The sequence below is a fragment of the Pinus tabuliformis genome, chromosome Q (genome assembly GCF_031772625.1).
Source record: "Pinus tabuliformis cultivar Carrire ecotype Pingquan chromosome Q, CPIR1, whole genome shotgun sequence".
In the NCBI taxonomy this organism is placed as follows: Eukaryota; Viridiplantae; Streptophyta; class Pinopsida; order Pinales; family Pinaceae; genus Pinus; species Pinus tabuliformis.
This window is the reverse complement of record NC_142296.1, coordinates 232,675,960-232,697,511: the sequence shown is the minus strand read 5'-3', so window position 1 is coordinate 232,697,511 and position 21,552 is coordinate 232,675,960.

Genomic DNA, 21,552 nt, shown 5'->3' with positions numbered 1-21,552 from the left:
TTAAGATATGTTAACAATAATGTTGAAACCCTAGTCCTCTTAGTATTGTTAGTAAATAACCAATTCTTGTAATATTTAGGGTTTTGATATTGATATAAAAAAGTCCTAGTCTTTTAGGGTTTGTTGTTGTTGTCCTTAAACCGAAACCTTAGATCATTAAGACTGTGATAAGTTAGGGTTTGTTACTAATAAGCTGAACTCCTAGATTCTTAGGGTTTGGTGAATTAGGGTTTATAAGCAAGATCGTTTGAATGAAACTCTAAATGTATTCTTCCGCTCAATCAAAACCCTAACTTGATTGAGATTTTTGTGTATCTATTGATGTCTATTTCTAGGGTTTACCTAAGTATTGATATAAGTTTCAATGATGAAACCTTAGATATGCATATGCTAGTAAGATAACTTGATTATCAATGTATCTAGGGTTTATAACAAAAACCATAGCAAAATCTATCTTGAAAGTATATTGTAATTGAAGTCTAGGGCTTATGACAAAAACCCTAGCAAGAAGTTGAAGTCTAGAATGTAAAAAGATGAGTCTCCTGTTGATTATGAACCTAACTAGGTTTAGGTATCCAATGTCTTAAGTTTAAATGTTTTGATGCTTCCATTATATTGATATGATTTTGATATAGTTAACTTCATGCTCCCATATATATTTGTATTTTGGTTGTACTTGCTATTAAAGTTTTGCAGGTACATGATCTTCAAGATGTTGAGGATGAGCATGATGAAGGAAGCTATAAGAATGATGATGATCAAGATGACCTTGAGAAAGAAATGAAGCCTTGAAAGATTGTAAGTCTCTCCTATGTTATAAAGGAAGTAAGTTGTTGCATTGAGAGGGAGCTTGGATGAAAGAAAAGGTATATCTCCCTAGTTGAGAGGGAGGGCATAACATGACAATAATAGAAAGAATGAAGCTAAAGAATGAATGAAAGTACTATTGTTGGATTTGCAAAAATAAAAGACTTAAAAAGTACTGAGGCTGTATTTGGTGTTGCTAAAGAAGTAAAAGAAGAAATATTTTGACAAGATGTATTTGATAACATGATGATACAAGCAACATCAAATTTATTGAGGACCCTGAATGTTTGCATTTACTTGTTTGTGTATTTGAAAGTTTATTACTAATTGGGGTTGTGTTTATACATGTAAATATCTCCATTAGAAGTTTGAACACATTGAAGCATGCTTGGATGAATGGATATATTTAGTTTAGGGAGAGATAAAGCATTCAATGGCAGATGCTTGGGAGGACTTCTGGTTGGCATATATGTTGATGTCTAGATCCCGAAGAGGGAAGGTAGCACTGTTCATGGAGCTTTGACCTTGGATACGCACCTACACCCTTGGGTTGATGGTTAGCAAGTAAGACTGATGGTACCTAGACTGGTTGAAAGCTTGAGTCCATCTTAGTCCCACTCAGATAGAATAACTTAGTTAGGTATCTAGTTTGTAGCATTGAGTGTGTTGAACTCTTCATAGTTCATTTCATTTTGAGATCTTCCATGTACTCTATACGCATGTAATTATGGATACCTCCCTAGTTAGGAGGGAGTTTTGAAGAATGTATCTAGTGTTGGTCTTCATAATTGTACTTGAGGCATGATGTAATATATTTGTCAAAAGAAATATTTAATATTATTAATTTGACTTATTAAGGCATGGATTTCATGCTTGGGTCAATGGTCATAGGTCAAGCCTCCATTGTAGGCTTTTAGGATTTTTGTTTAAGTCAAAGTCAAATTAATTATGTAAAAATCCCTTCTTAGGTTCATGGTGTCAAAGATAAAAATATATTTTGTCATGTCAAAATCCTCCTCCATTAAGTCACCTCGCAAGTCGACCTTTAGACTGATCCTCTACAAGCCAGCTTCACAAATTACTCATGTCAGCTCATTTACTGTCAAAAACAACTATAAATACCCATGTGCACTCGACTGAACAGAAAGATGAAGCATCAAATTCAGGTAGATAACAGAGACAAAGAAGAAGGAGGATTCAGAATATTTGTAAGGTTGAAGATTTGGTTATGCAGGGTTGAGATACTAAGCTATTACAAGATCAAATCAAGACACTATTTCAAGAATGAAACATGACATAACTATAGGACTAAAGCATAATAGTGAAGCATGTCAAGACAACAAGATCTAAGCTCGACATAATCACAAGAACGTACTAAGGCATCACTGTATTGAAGGACCAAATGTATCACATATTTCAGGAATGAAGTATAGGATTGAGGAACTGAAGCATAATGTGTCACTTATGAACAATGTTGAATTGATGGATGGAAGGAGTCTTTGGTCTAGGTTGTTGGTCATCTCACTTATTTTGAATCTACTGAAGGAAGAGTTTTTGATTGGATTTTGCCCTTGTTAGGGGTTTTGGCCCTGACTATGTGCCTATCTCTAGTGTCCTACTTTGTGATCTACTTGTTTGGCATTTGTCTTGATGATGGAATGAGCTCTAAATATAATAAAGAAGAACTAAATAATATCACAAGAACTTGTCAAAGTAAGAGAAGTCAAGCTAAAAGAAAAACTAATCATTCTGCCCTAGATTTCTCAACAAAATTGAGGATCTGAAATAGTGATAGAAGCCACTTTGGAATTGTATACGCCTTTAAAATCAAGGATATTAATGTGGCTTGCTATTGGATATGATGTATTGCAATAAATGAATACACATGTTCCAAGCAAGTTTCCTCTATGTAAGAGATGGGAGGAGAATATTAGCCACTTAGTAATTGTATGTCTCTATGAAAAGGAGGTTTGTGTTGAAATGGATATCCTTTTTTATAAACAATGGTGAATTATTGGTAACTTGTTGGATTAATATAGACAAGGCCTAGGATTAAACCTCCTAGCTTCCACTATAACACCAAGAGTATATTCAACATCCCACAAGCCAAATATACAATAACTTATGACTTAGCAAGAGTTGAGATGTCTCTACCCCACCAAAGTGGACTCTATTCCATGACGTACCTACTCTTCAAACCTTATCACGATGGGCCAACATGTCCTTCTATGGGAATTGAAACTGAGTGGAGACGATAAGAAACCATTTTCCCAACCACCCGAGCGAATGGATATCATAATAGGGGTGAAGGATTGTTGGCAAAGGGGGATTGTCATTGAGTGCCTCACGCATTGATAATAAAGTATTTTAGCTCTCCCTTTGATTGTTTTATAGGGCATATGGTTGACTCACAATGTGGGTATATTTTAGGATATATGTATTACTTTTTTCTACTGCACTACTCAAGCCAAGGCCATTTTCATCAATTACAAATTTGCCCCTAAATTTATGCCTTACAGGAAATTCTCTCACCTTCCTATTAATATGTTTGGGGTTTATGTGAAATTTTCCTTAAATTGCAACAACTGGAAATTTATTCTTCTAACTTATTAATTATGTAGTTCATTTACTACAACAAACAATGAATAAATCACACTACAATTCTTCACAAATAAAAACGATGCGAAAATAAAATGTAGGAACTAAGAAATATAAATGCACACACATGCAAAAAATTGACACAATTATTTTTGGACAATTGTCCCTAGAAAAACCCAATGTGCAAAAACTAGTGCAACAGATGAGGGTCTTATTATTATAACAACAATAAATCTTAGTACAAAATCTGGATGCACAAACTAACAATCCACAACAAGATAATATGGCCAAAATTATTAGAGATTATTTTCTCTCTCTCCTCGAGCAATCTTGAGACAACTTAGCTTTAAAAATTACTCTTATGGAACTCCTGTGCAGGTCTCCACGCTACCTCTACATAGTATGTAACTCACACTCCTAAAAAATGCCATTGATCAAGTCGTTTTTCTTGTTGTTGACTCTGGAAGTGATTCTCTAACCCTTTGGAAAATTTCCTGACCTCTGGAAGTTGAATCAACCTCCTCTCCAGCAAAATTGAACTACATCTATGAAGTTTCCTATGTCGTAGTATCTGCCCAACCTCCTAAGGAATAACTCGACCTCCTATTGACAACTCTCTAAAACTGGAAATCTCCTTTGGATATGTTGTCTTTGCTCCCTCTTACTCTCACATCCCTTCTAGCTTGAACACTTCTTCCCTACTGTTGTTGGATAGCTCAATTTGCCAAGGAACTCACTCTTAAAGTGTGTCAAGTGTGTTTTTTTCTTGATCCATGTGAGTTTCTAGAGATATCTCACCTTTCTCAATTAATTACTGTTAATTAATCAATTTTCTTAAGTTGGGCTTAGGAATATTTAATTATTGACTAATTAACTTAATTGAGGCATCTCTAGGTGTTTCTTCCTGAAACTTTTTATGGGTTCTGGATTTCTTGTCTTTCTAAGTCTATCTAACCCAAGTCGGCACTAGAAAACCTGTCTAATGCTATCCAATCATCAAAAACTAAAATTTTAGGGGTACTTTGATGGTGTTATCCAATGCAATCCCCCTAACTATGGGGCACGTAGCATATTTTATTTGAATGATACCACTTCTTTAGTTTTAACACTAGACTAGGAGGGGAATCTAATAATTATGTTGAACTCCTTACCTTAAAAATTCTTCTTAAATTGCTAATGGAAAAAGATGCATCCCATCTTCAGGGATTTAGGGATTCCCTAGTAGTGATCAAGTTGGATATTTAGGAATAATATAATGTCTAATCTATTTGCAAGCCCTTTCTTTGAGGAAGTGAGAAATCTTTATTTGTTTTTAATCAAAACTCTTTTGCACATGTTTTCAAAGATCTCAATTTTGTTTCTAATAAGCTCTTGAAACAAGGACTCAATTTGTTTGTTGATTCATGCACTTGGAAGGAATTAAAAGATGGATTCATTATTTAAGATTACATCATTTCTATATTTGCTTGAGGAGCAACAAGTTTTGGTTTATATTTGAGGATATCTAGTTCTACCTTGGTTCTTTTATTTTCTGTAAGAGATGGAAGACCTTGTTATAGGTTTGGGGTTTTCATAAGGATGGCATTAGTAGATTAATAGTGATTCACCTATGGGTCCATTTCATCCTTTTTGGAATTGTTTGGACAAATGTGTTGGAAAAGCAGAAAGGCAGTAAATATTTTCTCGATCTTGATAATTACTTGTGAAATTTATTATTATTACCATTCTTTATATCTTCTTTCTTTAGTTCATCAAGCAATTACCAAAAGCAGCAACACATAAAACAATGAACACAAGGTGTAGGCACATGCCAGGGAAAAACCTTCCTTGAGGGGAAAAACTAGTCAAAGTAATTCTTCCTTTCAATAGTATTCTTTGAGACTCTTCACCCTAGACCCTGACCAAACCTTCCCTCCACACCAAGTCAGCTTCCAGAAGATTGACCTCTTCCCAGCAACTTCAACTATGTAGAAACTTGCAGCAAGTAACATCTTCTGGTAGTAGTCCAACTTGGAAGACTCGATCTCCCAATCCAGAGCATGAAACTGAGAAAGACTACCACAAAAATTTTGATTTTCCTTGACTCCTTAGACTCAACCAAACTCGCGTTCACTTCGGCTTCCCGACAATAGACTTTCCTAGCTACCCACTTCGCACTTCTGCCCAGTAAACATATTTTTGCACTTCTGCCTAGTAGAGAGAATTTGAACTTGATGAGAACTGATGATCCAAATGAATTCGATGTACTTCATTTTATAGGCTTCTTGTGGGGTCGAATAGGTTCTTAGGTCGACTTGATCTTCCCTTCGGTCGACATGGTGTGGAGGTTCCATAATTCATATTTGACTCAATACTAAACCCTTTTACATGATTCAAAAGCCCAAGAAGGGTCTCTTTAGCTGTATAATAATTCTATAGACTCAGAATAAATCCTAGAAGTCCTCAATGGAGAATTTGACCTAAAACATGGTGACCCAAGCATGAAACCCATTCTTTAATAAATCACAATAATAATAATAATAATAATTATTCTCTTTATTCTTTTGACAAGTACATTATGTAATGACTTAAGTACATTATTGAAGACCGAACATAGTTACTTTTTCCAACACTCTCTCTCAACTAGGGAGGTATTCGTAATGTAAATATACAATGGAAGATCTCAAAATATATGAATCTTGAGGAACTTTAGGCACTGCAATGCCATGCACTAGATTCCTCACCAGGGAAAATCTATCCAACTAGTCACTCAACAATTTAGGCATCGCAATGCCATGGACTAGATTCCCGACCAAGTCAATATATCCAAGTGGGACTAAGGTGGACTCAAGATTTCAACCCTTCTAGGTACCATCAGGCTTACTTGCTAACCACCAACCCAAAGATCTGGGTGTGTATCCAAAACAAAGCTCAATAATCAACACCACCTTTCCAACTCTGGGGACTCAAAAATCAACACAAAGCGTTAGCCATATGTCTCCCCAGGAAATGCTTCACTCGCAAAGCCTCAACACCCCTTGATCCAACAGATCAAGAATGACCAATATCTCCCAATCAAATGGATTGGTAACCAACATGCTATCAAATCCTTTGAGAGATTCACCTGTACAAACACAACCCCAATAAATAATATACTTTCACATGTACATAATCAAATACAAACCTCTGGGGTCTTCAAGGAAATATATGTTTCTTCTCAACTTTCCATAGTAGGACTATCAATCAAATTTTTGACAGAAGATTCCTCAACCATACATTTTACTTCCTACTTCATATGCATCAACATATTCTTCAGTTAGATCCTGCTTTCCTTCTTTCAGCAACACTTCAAAATGCATTCTCCAATTTCCTTTTCGTGTTCATGTCCTTCACTCAGATTTATGGTTATTATTCCTACTCTAGTGCATGACACATGAAGCAAAGAACCATATATGTCACTCCCTCTCAACAAGGAATCACTCTCTATCTAGACTCCCTCTTAAGCTTAGGGATATCTCTTCTATTCATGATTCCTCCAGGAGATCAGCTTCTTATTTTCGACATCGGAGAATATTTCATGGCTTCCAACCATTTCATTAGAGTTATCATAATCCCAATCATTCTTATCACATCAATGAGCATCTTCCCCAATTTGAAGATTGTGTACTTGCATAATTTCAATAGCAATAACAACCAAAACTATAGAAGCATGATGTTAGCCATATCAAAGTCATGGAAGAATTTCAACTTTATTCATATCAGATACCCATACAAGAGACATATACTTTTCAACATCTTGCTTGGGACTTTATACACCCTAGACTATTTCATAACAACATTCATTACATCTAGGGTTTCAATAAGTCTTCCAAAGGTATGACATACCTTACTACAACATATAACAAACCCTAGAAACCATTCACACGAATATAGATCTTCAAAGTGTTTAAAAACCTTTCAAAACATATATGTTAGACTTCTCACTAGGGATTCATACAAATCCTAGATTTCATGCAAACAGATTCATCAAAGTCAATCACAACTTAGTCATTAACTTAACTAGCTTCCACTAGGGTTAGTTCCAACCCCTAGATTTTCAATCATCAAATAGTAACTAACATGATCAACTATCACTAGGGTTAGTTGCAAACCCTAGATTTCCAAGAAATCTTCAGAGTCAACCAAAAATTCAAATTTCAACAAATTTTCACAAATCTTAATTCATCATATTTCATAGATTTTACTTTGTCTAAGGCTTAACTCCAAAACCCTAGAATTCCACAATCTCAACAATCTTTAAATACATAGATCTCAGATTGTTATATTACACATACATACAATTTCAACTTCACTATGGTATAGTTATAACACCCTAGATTTTCAGATATCATTATCATATAATCTCATACAAGGACTTCCATTAAATCCTAAGACTTATGATCATCAATTACTAGGTCAACACACATGTTTAGGAGTTCATAACCATACATAAGCATATCTTATGTCCAACAACATTAATATATATCACCTAGACCAAGCTAGGATTTCAACCAAAAGGACATATCTCATCATGCAAATACATTTCATATCATGTGTTACTCAAACCCAACTTCACAACAATATCAAATAAGAGTTAGACACACAATCATTTTGATTACACTAGGGTTTGATCAGACAAACACACACATACCAAGGAAAACATTTTAAGACAATGTAAGGGCCTTGCTCACACGTTCCACTAAACCAATGAGCCAGGGTTCCAATGTAGAATCACACATTACACCAAACCCTAATGAGCTAGTGTTCCAATGTAGAAACATAACAAACCCAAAATCACCAAAAATTCAAAGGTTTGGGATTTTGGACCTCATCATTCAACCCTAAAAAGTTAGGATTTCCAGATGACATCATCAATGAAACTTCAACTAGCATTTGACAATATCCCTAAGCAGTTTAGGGTTTCAGACATTCAGGGTTTCAGACATTCACATTAGAAAACCCTTTGGTTGGGGTTTTCCAGAACCTGTCTAGGGTTCTACATAGTCAATCAATAATATGAGTGGGGTGGGAAGATTTATCAAGAGATGATCACCCAAACAAGAATCACTAAGATTCAATAGATCTAGTCATAACAAAGTTAGTAATAGATCATCAAATGAATAATACTTTCAATCAATGTATTCAAAACATAGCTTTGTTTCTTGACTAACCTTGTCATGAGAGATCCTCCTTCTTTCATATCTTTTCCTGATTAAGAAAACAAAGGGAGAAAGGTGATTAGTATTTAATATAATTAAAACTAAATGAATGCATGAACCCAAAAATGAAAAGACACAAGATACTTATCTTTTAGAGTTGCTGGGAGCTCCCTCCAAAGCTTGATGGGAAACCTACAACCTTAAAGTAATACAAAAATGTTTTTTCCAAATATATGTTAAAAACCTATAACTTCTAGAACATATAAAACAAGTTATGTAAAGAAAATGACTTAATAGTGTAAGTCCCTAATGTCAGATTCTTCAAACTTGACTTTCTTTGAGTCTCCTTCTTCAACAAAGTTGGCTTGATCTCTTCCTCTCTTCTTATTTCTTGGATTCTTGGGACAGTCACTTTTGTAGTGACATTTATTATGAAATTGATAGCACTCTATCTTAGACATGTCAAATTTCTTCCTTGGTCCCTTCAATCTCTTTCCTTTATGATGAGAAACATAAGAATTTGATACTCCTTCAGGATTGGCAACCATTGAGATCCTTAATTCTTCTTTACGACACGATGTCTGTAATTCTTCAAAGGTGGGAGCTACCTTCCAACTGTTGAGACCATAAGAAAATGCACCCCAATAGGGTGTCAATCCTAATATAGAATTGATCACCAATTCTTTGTCTGGAACAATCTTATCGATGGCTGAAAGATCATCCATGAGTCTAGCTATCTTCACAAAGAAAGTTTCCACATTATCTTCTTTAATCATCTTCATATTTCTCAACTCATTCTTCAAACTTGCTACTTGACCAATGTTCTTAATAGTGAACAGCTTCGACAAGGCTTCATACATCTCTTGAGCATGATCAATGTTAGCTATGAATGGAACACGATTGTATTTTATCCCTTCTGCCATCAGATTCATAGCCACCAATTCTAAATCTCTAAATTTTGCTTTGTTGGTATCAATGGCATCTTTTGTAGGCTTATTTATATTTCCTTTTACCAAATCCAACACCTTATTCTTCTCAAGGATTTGGTTAATCCTCTTCTTCCAAGATTTGAAGTTAGATGCTCCTTCAAGCTTGTTCTCACCCTTGATAGAATTAGACATCTTCCTTAAATATGATAGACTCCTTCCCTGAGATAGTGCCTATGAATAGATCTAACTTTTTCTTATTTATTCACCAAATCTCTAATACCATGTTGGAAAATTAAAAAGGCAGTAAATATTTTCTCGATATTGATAATAACTTGTGATGTTTCTTATTATTACGATTATTTATATCTTCTTTCTTTAGTTCATAAAACAATTACCAAAAGTAACAACACATAAACATTGAACACAAGATGTAGGCACATGCCAGGGAAAACCCCCCTCGAGGGGAAAACCCAGTCAAAGTAGTTCTTCCTTTAAATAGTATTCTTTGAGACTCTTCACCCTAGGCCTTGGCCAAGCCTTCCCTCCACACCAAGTCAGCCTCCAGAAGATTGACCTCTTCCCAACAATGTCGACTATGCAGCAACTTGCAACAGCTAACAGCTTCTGGTAGTAGTCCAACTTGGAAGAGTTTGATCTCCCAATCCAGAGCACGAAACAGAGAGAGACCACCACTAAAATTTCAATTTTCCTTGACTCCTTAGACTCACCCAAACTTGCATTCACTTCGACTTCCTGGAAACAAACTTTCCTAGCTACCCACTTCACACTTCTTCCTAGCAAACAGATTTTTGCACTTCTACCCAATAGAGAGAATTCGAACTTGATGAGAAGTGATGCTCCAAATTAATTTGATGTCCTTCCTTTTATAGGCTTCACGTGGGGTCGAATAGGGTCTTAGTCCGATTTGATCTTCCCTTAGGCTGACATGGTGTGGAGGTTCCATAATTCATATTTGACTCAATACTAAACATTTTTGCATGATTCAAAAGCCTAATAAGGGTCTCTTTAAATGTACAATAATTCTATAGATTCAGAATAAATCCTAGAAGTCCTCAATTGGGACTTTGACCTAAAACATGGTGACCCAAGCATGAAACCCACGCTTTAATAAGTCACAATAATAAGAATATTTATTTATTTATTTATTCTTTTGACAAGTACATTACATAATGACTCAAGTACATTATTAAAGACCAAACATAGTTACTTTTTCCAACAAAATGTTGATGTATAAATTTTGAAGTTACCTTAATAGAATTATATGTTAATATGTATGTGGAAAACTCTAGACGTATTTATAGAATTTTTTTATAGAACTCCATAAACACAATATATGGTTATTTATGCATTCATGATTCTTTGAAATCTCTTATGCAATGTTATGAGCTTCTACAAGATGCAATCTCTTGTAAACATACCCCACCACAAGTCACCCACTAGCATCCCAACAATACCATGGCATGACCATTAAAGGATCATTAACATAACCCAATGGGAGTATAAGTTGACCACTAAAGGGTCATAAGTTAAAAATGCATTATATTAACATCCCTCCTTAAGCTTGATTTTGGGACACAAGAAGGGAGGTGTTACAAATTACCCCCTCTTGATGACATCTTCCTTCATCTTAAGCAAAGTATATAATTTAGCAATCTTGGCCTCTATCAAAGGCTTGGTGAAAATATTAGCAATATGGTCATCTGCATAAATACTCTAGATGAATGACTTGATCCTAAATCATCTACTATAATAATGTTGGTGAACCTTAATATGTTTAGTCCTAAAATGGTATAATGGATTATGAAAATTATGAATAGCATTATAATTATCATACAAGAGTAAAGCCAATTTCTCTTCTTGAAACCCAACCTCATCCAATAATGTTTGAATGCCCATTTCCATTTGCCTAAAAGTGATAATACCTATATACTTTGTACTTATTCTTAGTGATATAAAATGCAAAACTTGCACTAGTTCTTGCTTTTCCAAGCAACCAATTTGAGCTAATAATTTGCACATAGGTTGAAGCAATTTTGTGATCAACTTGTCTCCATCCCAATCTCGATAGGTTTATCTCACCAAAGTATCCTTTCCTCCATAAGTTTATTGAACCCTAAGATAATATCCTAAATGCATATAAAAATCCACTTTGTTACCTTATAATCACTTCCCCTTCCCCTTGGATCTTGCATATACCTAGAAACTAGCATAAATCCATCTTAACCATGGATTTATTACACATAATTAAAAGGGGTAAAAATACCTAGGTCCAAACCCCTTTCTACTTAAAATATTTGAAGTTAAGATGAATCTATGCTAATTGTTTAATTATTTATTTTAAGGGAATTAATAAATGGTTGACTTTGGTTTCTTCTTCTTCTTCTTTTAATTTATTTATATATTTATTTACAGGATGTGAACACCAAATTATTCGTATTTGTATTTATTTATTTATTTGAGTGTATTAGCATCATAAGCATTTGTGATACATATCTTCTAACCCAAGTTGTAGAGTGCACCTTGCTTTTCTTTGTGCAACAACATTGACTACAAAGATTATGTTTCTTAGTACTAGCCAAATAAATGAGACCATTCACAAGTTATTGATACCAAGTGGCATCAATATTTAGAGAGATACAATGAGTAGTTATTTTCACTTTAAACTCAAAAGGGTTAGGAAAATATTTTCGCTCTTTCATATGAAAGTTCATTGGATCACAACATACTTAGGTTGTGAAATGAAAATGCCATCATCCAATAGCAAAACTTGGACACAAGGAAAATGGTTCAACAAAGTGTAAGTAAATCATATCTAAAGTTCCCATAAGTTATTCTTCATGTCAAGGATCATGTGAACACTAGAGTTTGTAGGAATCAAATAAATTGGTATATAATTATGTTGAACTCCTTGCCTTAAAGATTCTTCTTAAATTTCTAATGAAAGAATTCCATGGGGGAAATCCCAAGCTACTCAAGCTTCTCCAAGAGTCTTAGAATGACTAATGTGTAAAAACACTCAAATGATGAAGGGTATGAGCTAAATAGAAACAACAAATCTGATCTGATATATGATGTTTTACTTCAGAAAACACAAACCAACAATGGAAATGCTTAATTTATGAATAAAATAACCTTGAGAAAAGCACCAAAATAGAGTAAAAATGTGTTTCCCAATGTTGATATTGAAAACTTTTAAGTTTACCTTTGGTTTGGGGTTGGAGGTGATAATTTATCTCATTGTTATACGCCTACTCAAATTCCAAGGGCCAACCTTTCCCCATTTTGAGTAATTTTCCATATAAAACCCATTTTGAAAATGTTACTCAAATTAATTTAGAAATGTTACTCAAATTTAGCAGGGCTAGAATCAACCTTTCATGAATCCCAAGGCAAAGGATTTCACCAATCCTTGACCTATAAGTGCTAAAGATAAAATTGGATTGCTAATATCACCTTCAAAATTTTCACACATGTATTATATCGGTTTTAAATGCAAGAAAAGGGAGGGTCGCTGGCCTTTTAGATCTTCAACGAGGCACAACTTCCAAGAAATCATGTCTAGATACAAAGAGTAATCCATAAAAATCAATTCTAGATGAAATGGTGAAGAGATTCACTAATTTATATTTTTTATGGTTATTCTTTGTATTTTTTTGTATTTTTATATTTTTTCTAGTTTTAGGGATTTTTAGATTACATAAAATAACTAAAATCACTGAAATTTTGGAATAATGATGGTTGGTTACTTGGAATAAGGATTGTATGGGGTCAAATTGATGCCCCTCTTAAATCTATTGATCAATGCTTATGGATAGGGCTTAGAGGTGGAAACTTTGAAGTTTAATCACCTCAAATCTAATAAAGAATGTGTAATGAAACCCAAATCTATTAGAAGGGGTTCCACTTAAGGAAAAAACTACAACCAATAAATCAACTATGATACAAAATAAATTGAAACCCTTGATGAAGTGTGTTATGGCAAGGCCCAACAAGGATAAACAAACCTCTCCTTACATTAGCAAGAGATTGTGATGTGTGAGTAAAAACCTTAGACATCCCTCTTCAAGTGACATAGTTTCCCTTCAAACGGATTGATCTAATTAGCCTTGTAGTAGTATTTAGTTATCCACAAATTTACTTAGAGAAATATTTGATCTCAACCAAGAAAGAGAAACTCCAAAATGAACACCAAAGGTTTCATGAAAATATTTCACATTATGGAAAATGATCTCAATAATTCATAGTGATTTGCTAAGGAGGGAGATCTCTTTATTTATATTAGAGGTTAATTTCAACACCTATCCTCCTCTTGATCCCAAAAAGGGGGACTAATCGTCCACAATATACTTAGAGACAAAATCAAATTATATAATTTTCTTTTACATTGCTTTAAACTCTCAAATGGATGAGACATCCCATCAAAGGAGGTTCGATTTGACCAAAAACAGGGTTGATTTGGCCTTAAGATATGACATTCCATAAAAAATTGGCTTGAATTTGCTTGAAATAATTCCTTGAATGCTTGGGAGGCCAAACAATTGGTCTTTCTTGCTCATACTAAAACCTACCAAAAATTAATTACGACATCCCTTGTTAGGTCCCTATAATACTAGTGTATTCCCTCATCGTTATTGTCAGTGTAACCCCCTTATTGTTATTATTGTGCCCATGTAGTCCCCATATTATTATTATTGTGCCCGATAGAATCCCACTACTGTTATTGTTGTGTCCTTACATTATTATAGTTATGTTGGCTCTGATTTTATTATGACTCCTTAGACTCTTATATATAGAGATGAGGTTTTGTCATTTGAATCATCCAAGGATTGTTCATTTAAGAAATGTAAAGGAGGTTTCCCCCTCGAAGAGGCTAATTTTGAAGTCATTGATCTATCTCTTCTTCTATTTTGTGAGCTGCATGCATAACATTTGGTATCAAAGCTTTGGATTTTAGTGTTTTGCTTCTTCAAACAGGCCATATTAGTATTTTCTCTATAACATTTTTTTCTACGAGGCTTCAAAAGTTGAAATTTTTACCACGTGGAGAAAGCATCACATAGAACTCCGTGTAAAAATTTCAGATCTTGGTTCACTATATTTTAGGAGATATACTCTGAGGTAGTTATGGATTTTTTCGGGCTCCAGAATTTTGTCTCAAATAGGGGACCTAGGGAAAATTGTCATAATGTTTTTTTCTATGAGACTTTAGAAGTTGAAACTTTTGCCACATGGAGGAAAAATAGCAAAGAATGTTGTGTAAAAATTTCAAATCTTTGATATGTATATTTTTGGAGATATGCTCTGAGGAAGTTAGGGTTGTTGTGGGCTCCATAATTTTGTCTCAAATAGACGAGCTAGGGAAAATCGTCATAACTTGCATTTCAGGCATCCAATTTTAATTTTATATAAATTGGCTGAAATTGCACAGACTGTAGTTTTTTGTGTAGCAATTTCAGGGCGTAAGGGTGAAACAATGACACATGGCATCCCGTACAACTTTGCTCTACTGAAATAGTCCATAATCAAGACATCGTGGTAGATTTGACATCTCTTTCTTGAAGAATCAATCTTGGTTTGACTTATGGTGTTGGAAATAAGACTCAAAGGGATACCACAGGACGAAATTTCAAACCTTGGAGATCTGAAATTACAAAGATACAATATATTCAATATCGAGCTCCTACAAAGTGAAAAAAGGAGGTGTGTAGTTTTTTTAAATTTGTATAAGTTTTGTTTGAAAAATTAGTTTGAAGTGATTTAAAGGGTAGAGTGAAGAATAATTATCATTAACTGATGCCCCAAAGAAAGAAAATGGAAACACCTAGTAAGTAACCTAAAAGCTCTACCATGACACATGAAGAAGAGGAAGAAATGCAACAGATATATAAAATTACGAGACCAAGTGCAACAAATTTCGCTCTCACAAAAGGTAACAGAATCTAAGATGGATAGTTTGAAGAATGGAATCGAAGCTAATATGAATGGTTTGAAGAATGGCATGGAAGTTAATATCGATGGTATAGAAGCAAAACTGAAAGGCAACATAGAAGATTTGAAGAAAGACATGGAAGGTTTGAAGGAAGGGTTGACAAAGTTGCTACAAGAAAGACTTCCTAATGGTGAAATGGTAGTAGAGGAAACTCACGATGAGAATAAAAGAAATGTTAATCATGATTTCATATAATCTAACGTTGGATTGAAGACCCACAATATTCCAAAAATTGATATGAGGAAGTTTGATGGCAAGGATCCCGTAACATGGATAATACAGATGGAGCAATAGTTTGATCTCCATAATGTGAAAAACACACAAAATGTACGTATTGCAACTTTATGTTTAGAACCCAATTAATTTGTATGGTATTGATGGTTTTTATCTCATAAACAAATTGTCACTTGGTCAATTTTTACAGAGGAAATGATAGCACATTATGAGGATACAAAGATCAACACCTTCTTTAGCCAATTGATAAATATCAAACAAAAGGGTTCAATGGCATAGCACATTGAGGACTTAAAAAAATTGAATATAAGGGTAAATGATATTCTACAGGAGCATATGATTGATCTCTTCATAGGGACTTTAAAGGATAACATCTAACATTAGGTTCACCTTTGGGAACCTGATTCATTGGAGAAGGCATTCAGGTTGGCAAGAAAAATTGAAAGAAAAATTATGGCAACCAAGAAGCCTACCACTCATAACTATAAAGATGGAGTTTTGTTGCTCGTAGACTTCCACAGCCTACAAGGTTGACACCACAAAAATTGGAAGAAAAAAAAGAAAAAGGGCTTTGTTACAGTTGTGATAGAAAATACACTAAATGTCATAAGTGTGCTGAGAAAAAATTAATTTACATAGATTGGGAAGAGGAGGAAGGGGAGGAAGAAAAGGAACAAGAAACGTCAAAAAAAGAGGATATACACCAGGAACCAACCCCAGAGAAAGAATAAATGAATCCGACCATATCGTGTAATTCATTGATAGGAATTAGCACTCCTCAAACTATCAAGATAGAAGGATGTATTAAGAAGAAAAAGGTAACAATGTTGATTGATTCAGGTAGTACCCATAATTTTATTCATTATAAGATAGCCAATGAATTGAATTGCTTCCTATATCTAGCAACAAAGTGTCAAGTGATGGTTGCAAATGGAGGAGCCATAAATTCCTCTGTAAAGTGTCATAATATCAAGCTATCCATGGGAGAATATGTATTGAATAGGCCAATGATTTCCATTCCAATGGGTGGTGTTGATGTTGTAGTAGGAGTCCAATGGTTACAATCTTTGGGTACGATAGCTTCTAATTTCAAGAAATTTTCTTGAAATTTTTTTGGGAAGGAAAGGAATTTGAATTAAGGGGTATCGCGGGGAAACCAAGAAAGATAATCATCTCTAATGGCATGACAAAGATTCTAAAGAAAGAACAAAAAGGCGTAATTTCACAATTATGTTCACTAGAGGTTCAAACATCAAAATCATCTATTTCTCCATATCTCCAAAAAGTCTTGGACAATCATTCTAAGGTTCAAGCAGTGGAAGATCACATCGAGCATCAACAACAAGTTCTCCAACTCTTAAAGGATAACCTCACTTTGGCGCAGAATAGAATGAAACAAAAGGAAGATCAACATCGCAACAAAAGAAGTTTTTATGTAGGTGATTGGGTATTTTTATGGCTACAACCATACAAACAAATTTCCCTCAAGCAAGCTAATAAGGATAATAAATTATCACCAAAGTATTATGGTCCTTACAAGGTGTTGCAAAAAATTGGTATTATGGCATACAAATTGGAGCTTCCTACATCTTCTCGAGTGCATCCAGTTTTCCATCTTTCATGCTTAAAGAAGGTTATAGGTGACAAGCTCCCAGCTCAAACAATATTGCAAGAAATTGACGAGGAAGGAAAAATCATATTGGAACCTGAAGCAGTCACAGAAACAAGAACTCGACAACTACAAAATTGATCAATTTCAGAGTATCTCATCAAGTAGAAGGACTTACCCATTGAATATTCCACATGGGGGAATGAAAATTTTATACAAAAGCATCTAGAACTACTAAAGCATTGATGATAACATTTTTTTGAAGGAGAGGGGCATGTTAGGTCCTTATAATACTAATGTATTCCCTCATTGTTATTGTCAATGTAGCCCCCTTATTCATTAGGGGAATTTTGAGGTCTAAAATGGGTCTCCTAAGAAAAATGTACAACCAAAATAAAATTTAAAACAACCAATAGGATTCAAGATTATGATGTCAACCATGGGGGATGATTCACCATTTTTGGAATAAAAAAGTAAAAAGATTAAACAATAATAAAATAATATAACTACTTTTCAACTCGTATTTTCAACTTATCTCCCTAAGGTTTTGCTCAAATTTTGAGTGGGAGTACTTGTTGGATGCAAAATTTATTTCCTCATCAAGGAGTACCCATATTGCATACTTTGATGGACCCTACTACACGAAAAATGAGAAATACACGAATTTCATTTTTTCATTGATTGCAATCACTTTTTCCATGTATTTCTCATTCTTCATGTAGGAGGGTATATCAAAAGTATGAAACATGGGTACTCCTTGTATGAGGAATCAAATTTTGCATCCAACAAGTGTTTCCACTTGAAATTTGAGTAAATTCATAGGGAGATAAGTTGAAAATACGAGTTGAAAAATAGTTTTTCCATTTGAGGTCAAATCCATAGAGATAAGTTGAAAATACGAGTTGAAAAATAGTTTTTCCTTTTTTCTCTCTAAAATTTGATGATGTAATCTAATATTATTTTCACTATTATTTTATAATTTCCTTAGGAGGCCCATTTTAGACCTCAAAATTTCCCTAACAGTTATTGTTGTGCCCATGTAGTCGCCATATTGTTATTATTGTGCCCCATAGAAGCCCACTATTGTTATTGTTGTTCCCTTACATTATTATTGTTATGCTGGCTCTGATTATATTGTGACCCCTTAGACTCCTATATATAGAAAGGAGGTTTTTTCATTTGAATCATCCAAGAATTGTTCATTTGTATAATGTAAAGGAGGTTTCCCCCTTGGAGAGGCTAATTTTGAAGTCGTTGATCTATCTCTTCTTCTATTTTGTGAGCTAGTTGCATAACATCCCTATTGATGTACTGTAAGACACTACAACTGCTTGCAAATCCCAATGGGTGACACTTTCACAACCTAAAGCACTCCAACCAAAAACAATATATTACATTTACATAAGTAAAACACTTATATATTTATTCTTCTTTATATATATTATAGTTCTTTTATATATTAGGAAAGATGATGAATTGAGTTTTTTCCAACCAATAATACGAATCTAAAACAAGAGTAAGGTAAAAAAAAAAAAAAAACGTGTTCACAAGCCAAACATATATGTAAATATTTAATTATGTTTTCACTTACAAATAGGTTATTTTATCAAGATTGTCTACTTCAAGAAGAACAATTTCGCACATTCATATGTTACAGAAATTAATTAATTATTTTATTGCATAATATTTTTAAGCTAAATTTCAATTATTTGAGGAGAATTACATAAGTCTATAGCTCATGTTTGTTAGTGGTTTGTTGCTTGGGAAAATAGCTCATTGAAAAAATAGGAGACTATCAATCCAAAAGGACACACAATATTAACAACATTACACATAGTTGCTACAAGAATGATAGTTTTAAACAATGTCCAAAACAGATACAAAATTTATATGAGAGAGTTGCAAAATATCTTGTTGCTACATAGACACTTACTAGACCCTTTAAACTAGGTTTAAAAAGCCTAGAAGAAGCCAAAAAATAGAAATACTAAAAACAAAAGGACATAAAAATAACTAGGATGTGGTGGAGGCATCCACCTCTATGTGGGTGGGGTTTACTAGATTGAGGTAGCTCAAACTAGCTCTAGGGGCCACAATGATCTCAATTCTCATAATCCATACATTCATTGCCTTAAGATGAAGCACTATGTCATCAACGCCCAATAGTATATCATCCTTGGTGTCGTTTCTATTCAAGAGAACCTGACCAACAACAATTTCACCTTCAAGTCTGATAAGAATTGACTCTCCCCAAATACATCCTCTTCTAGCTCTTGTAATCCATCTTTGAATTCAAGTGGGAGTTGTCCACAAAAAAGCATTGTGGGGGTCTCTACTTGCATCATTGCTTGAGAGTCCCTTGGTGAAGCCCTTCCACCTCACCCCTTTCGACAACAAGCTCTTTGTCTTAACATTCATGCTACCAAATGAAATCTCAACGAACACAACTCCTGTTGAAGAAATGGCTTAACTAGGCACCTCCCCTAAGTTGGCAAGCACAAGCAAAGTAATCTCTCCCACCAAGAAAAATTGCCACAACTAACAAAAATCCCATGGAATATTGAACTTAGGAAAGGAAGGGCCACAAAAGGTTTCTATTGTAGAGATTTCCTAACATGCTGAGCAGACAAAGAAATATGCATTGAAATCCATCAAACATACATTCCATGCAACAAATATTGTTAAGTTGTAGCAAGAAAATTCTTCATTTGACTTGTGCCTTAGTCAATTGAAGAAATTTGAATTTCCACAATAGCAAGATGACTTGAGTTGTAGTTAGTAGGAGTGACATGGCCAAGTCACTTAGTTAAGTTAGTCAATTCGAGTTTGTGGGCAAGAAGTAGAGTTGTGCATGGGTTGATTGCTAATATATAACAATCTATTGGAGTTATTGTTAGTGAAATTCAATTATATGAGCTCTAATCATGAATATAGTCAATATGAGTTCAGTTGAGTAGTTGTAATTGTTCTTAACTCACTGATCTCTCAATTAACTTGTCAATTTACTAAAAATAGCCTTAGTCATGCATGCAATTTGAATTTCCTAGTTGAGTGGAGGGAAAAGGCATAATTGTATTTATTATTGTATAATGTTGAGTGTATAGAGTTTGGTATGTAGAATATGAGCTAATTTCCTCATAATTGTGCAAGGAAATATGAGTGAGTATAGGAACGTGAGTTTAGGTAGAGCGAGTGCAGGTGGAGCGAGAGAAAACTCAGTATTTTCTAGAGCAGTCTTAGGAGGAGGAGATCAGTATTGTAGTGCAGGTTGAACTTCAAGGATTGAAGTTTTCATTGTAATAGATTAATTGTATCATATAATATAATACAAACAGAGGAGGGATTTTTCTTAGTTGGGTTGCCTAGTAAAAGTATTGTGTTCATTGTGATTGAATGATTGCATGTGTTTCAATTGTATGTTTTCCCTTCCACAGATTGAGTAGAAGAAATTTGTGTCTATTTTTTTCAATCTGAATTCATTAGCAACTGCAAATCTTGAATTATTTTCAACAAATATAATTAAGACCCAACTTGCAACCAAAGACCAACTGTAATGTGCTAAAATTGAGATGAAAATACAACCAAGTGGCGACATTAAATTCCACCATCCTAAACTCATTAACTATAAAATGTGTTGTTCTTCACATCACGACACACTGGCTAAGATGCAGACATGTGAGCCTCATTCATTGAGTGAAGCAATGATGTCCTCACCACTTGTTAGACGAGATACATCCCTCCTCACGTCATATGAGGAAATTTATTGTGTTATTTATTAATATAGATATAATACTATTCTTAAATTTTTTACCAATCATTAATATTAATTGCTTCACGATTATTTACTTTTTAATATTGGTCAAAAGTATTTAACAATAATTAGTTATGGACACAATGTTTTAATGTTAGTGGCTACAATTATTTAATGTTAGGATTTAGAAAACACTTTAGTTAATGTGAATAAATGGGATAAACATTTTAGCTAACCGAAGTAAGAAGCTTGTTTAATACAAGGAAGTCTAAAACGAAAATATTATACATAGAACTTAAGTCAGTGACCCTATGACCTAAAGATGTGACACTCACTTAATTCAATAATAAGAGTTTTTTAACAAACACAAATTATGAAATAATATTGATTATGAAATATTTATTTTATTGAAAAGAGAATATGAGAACACAAACCAT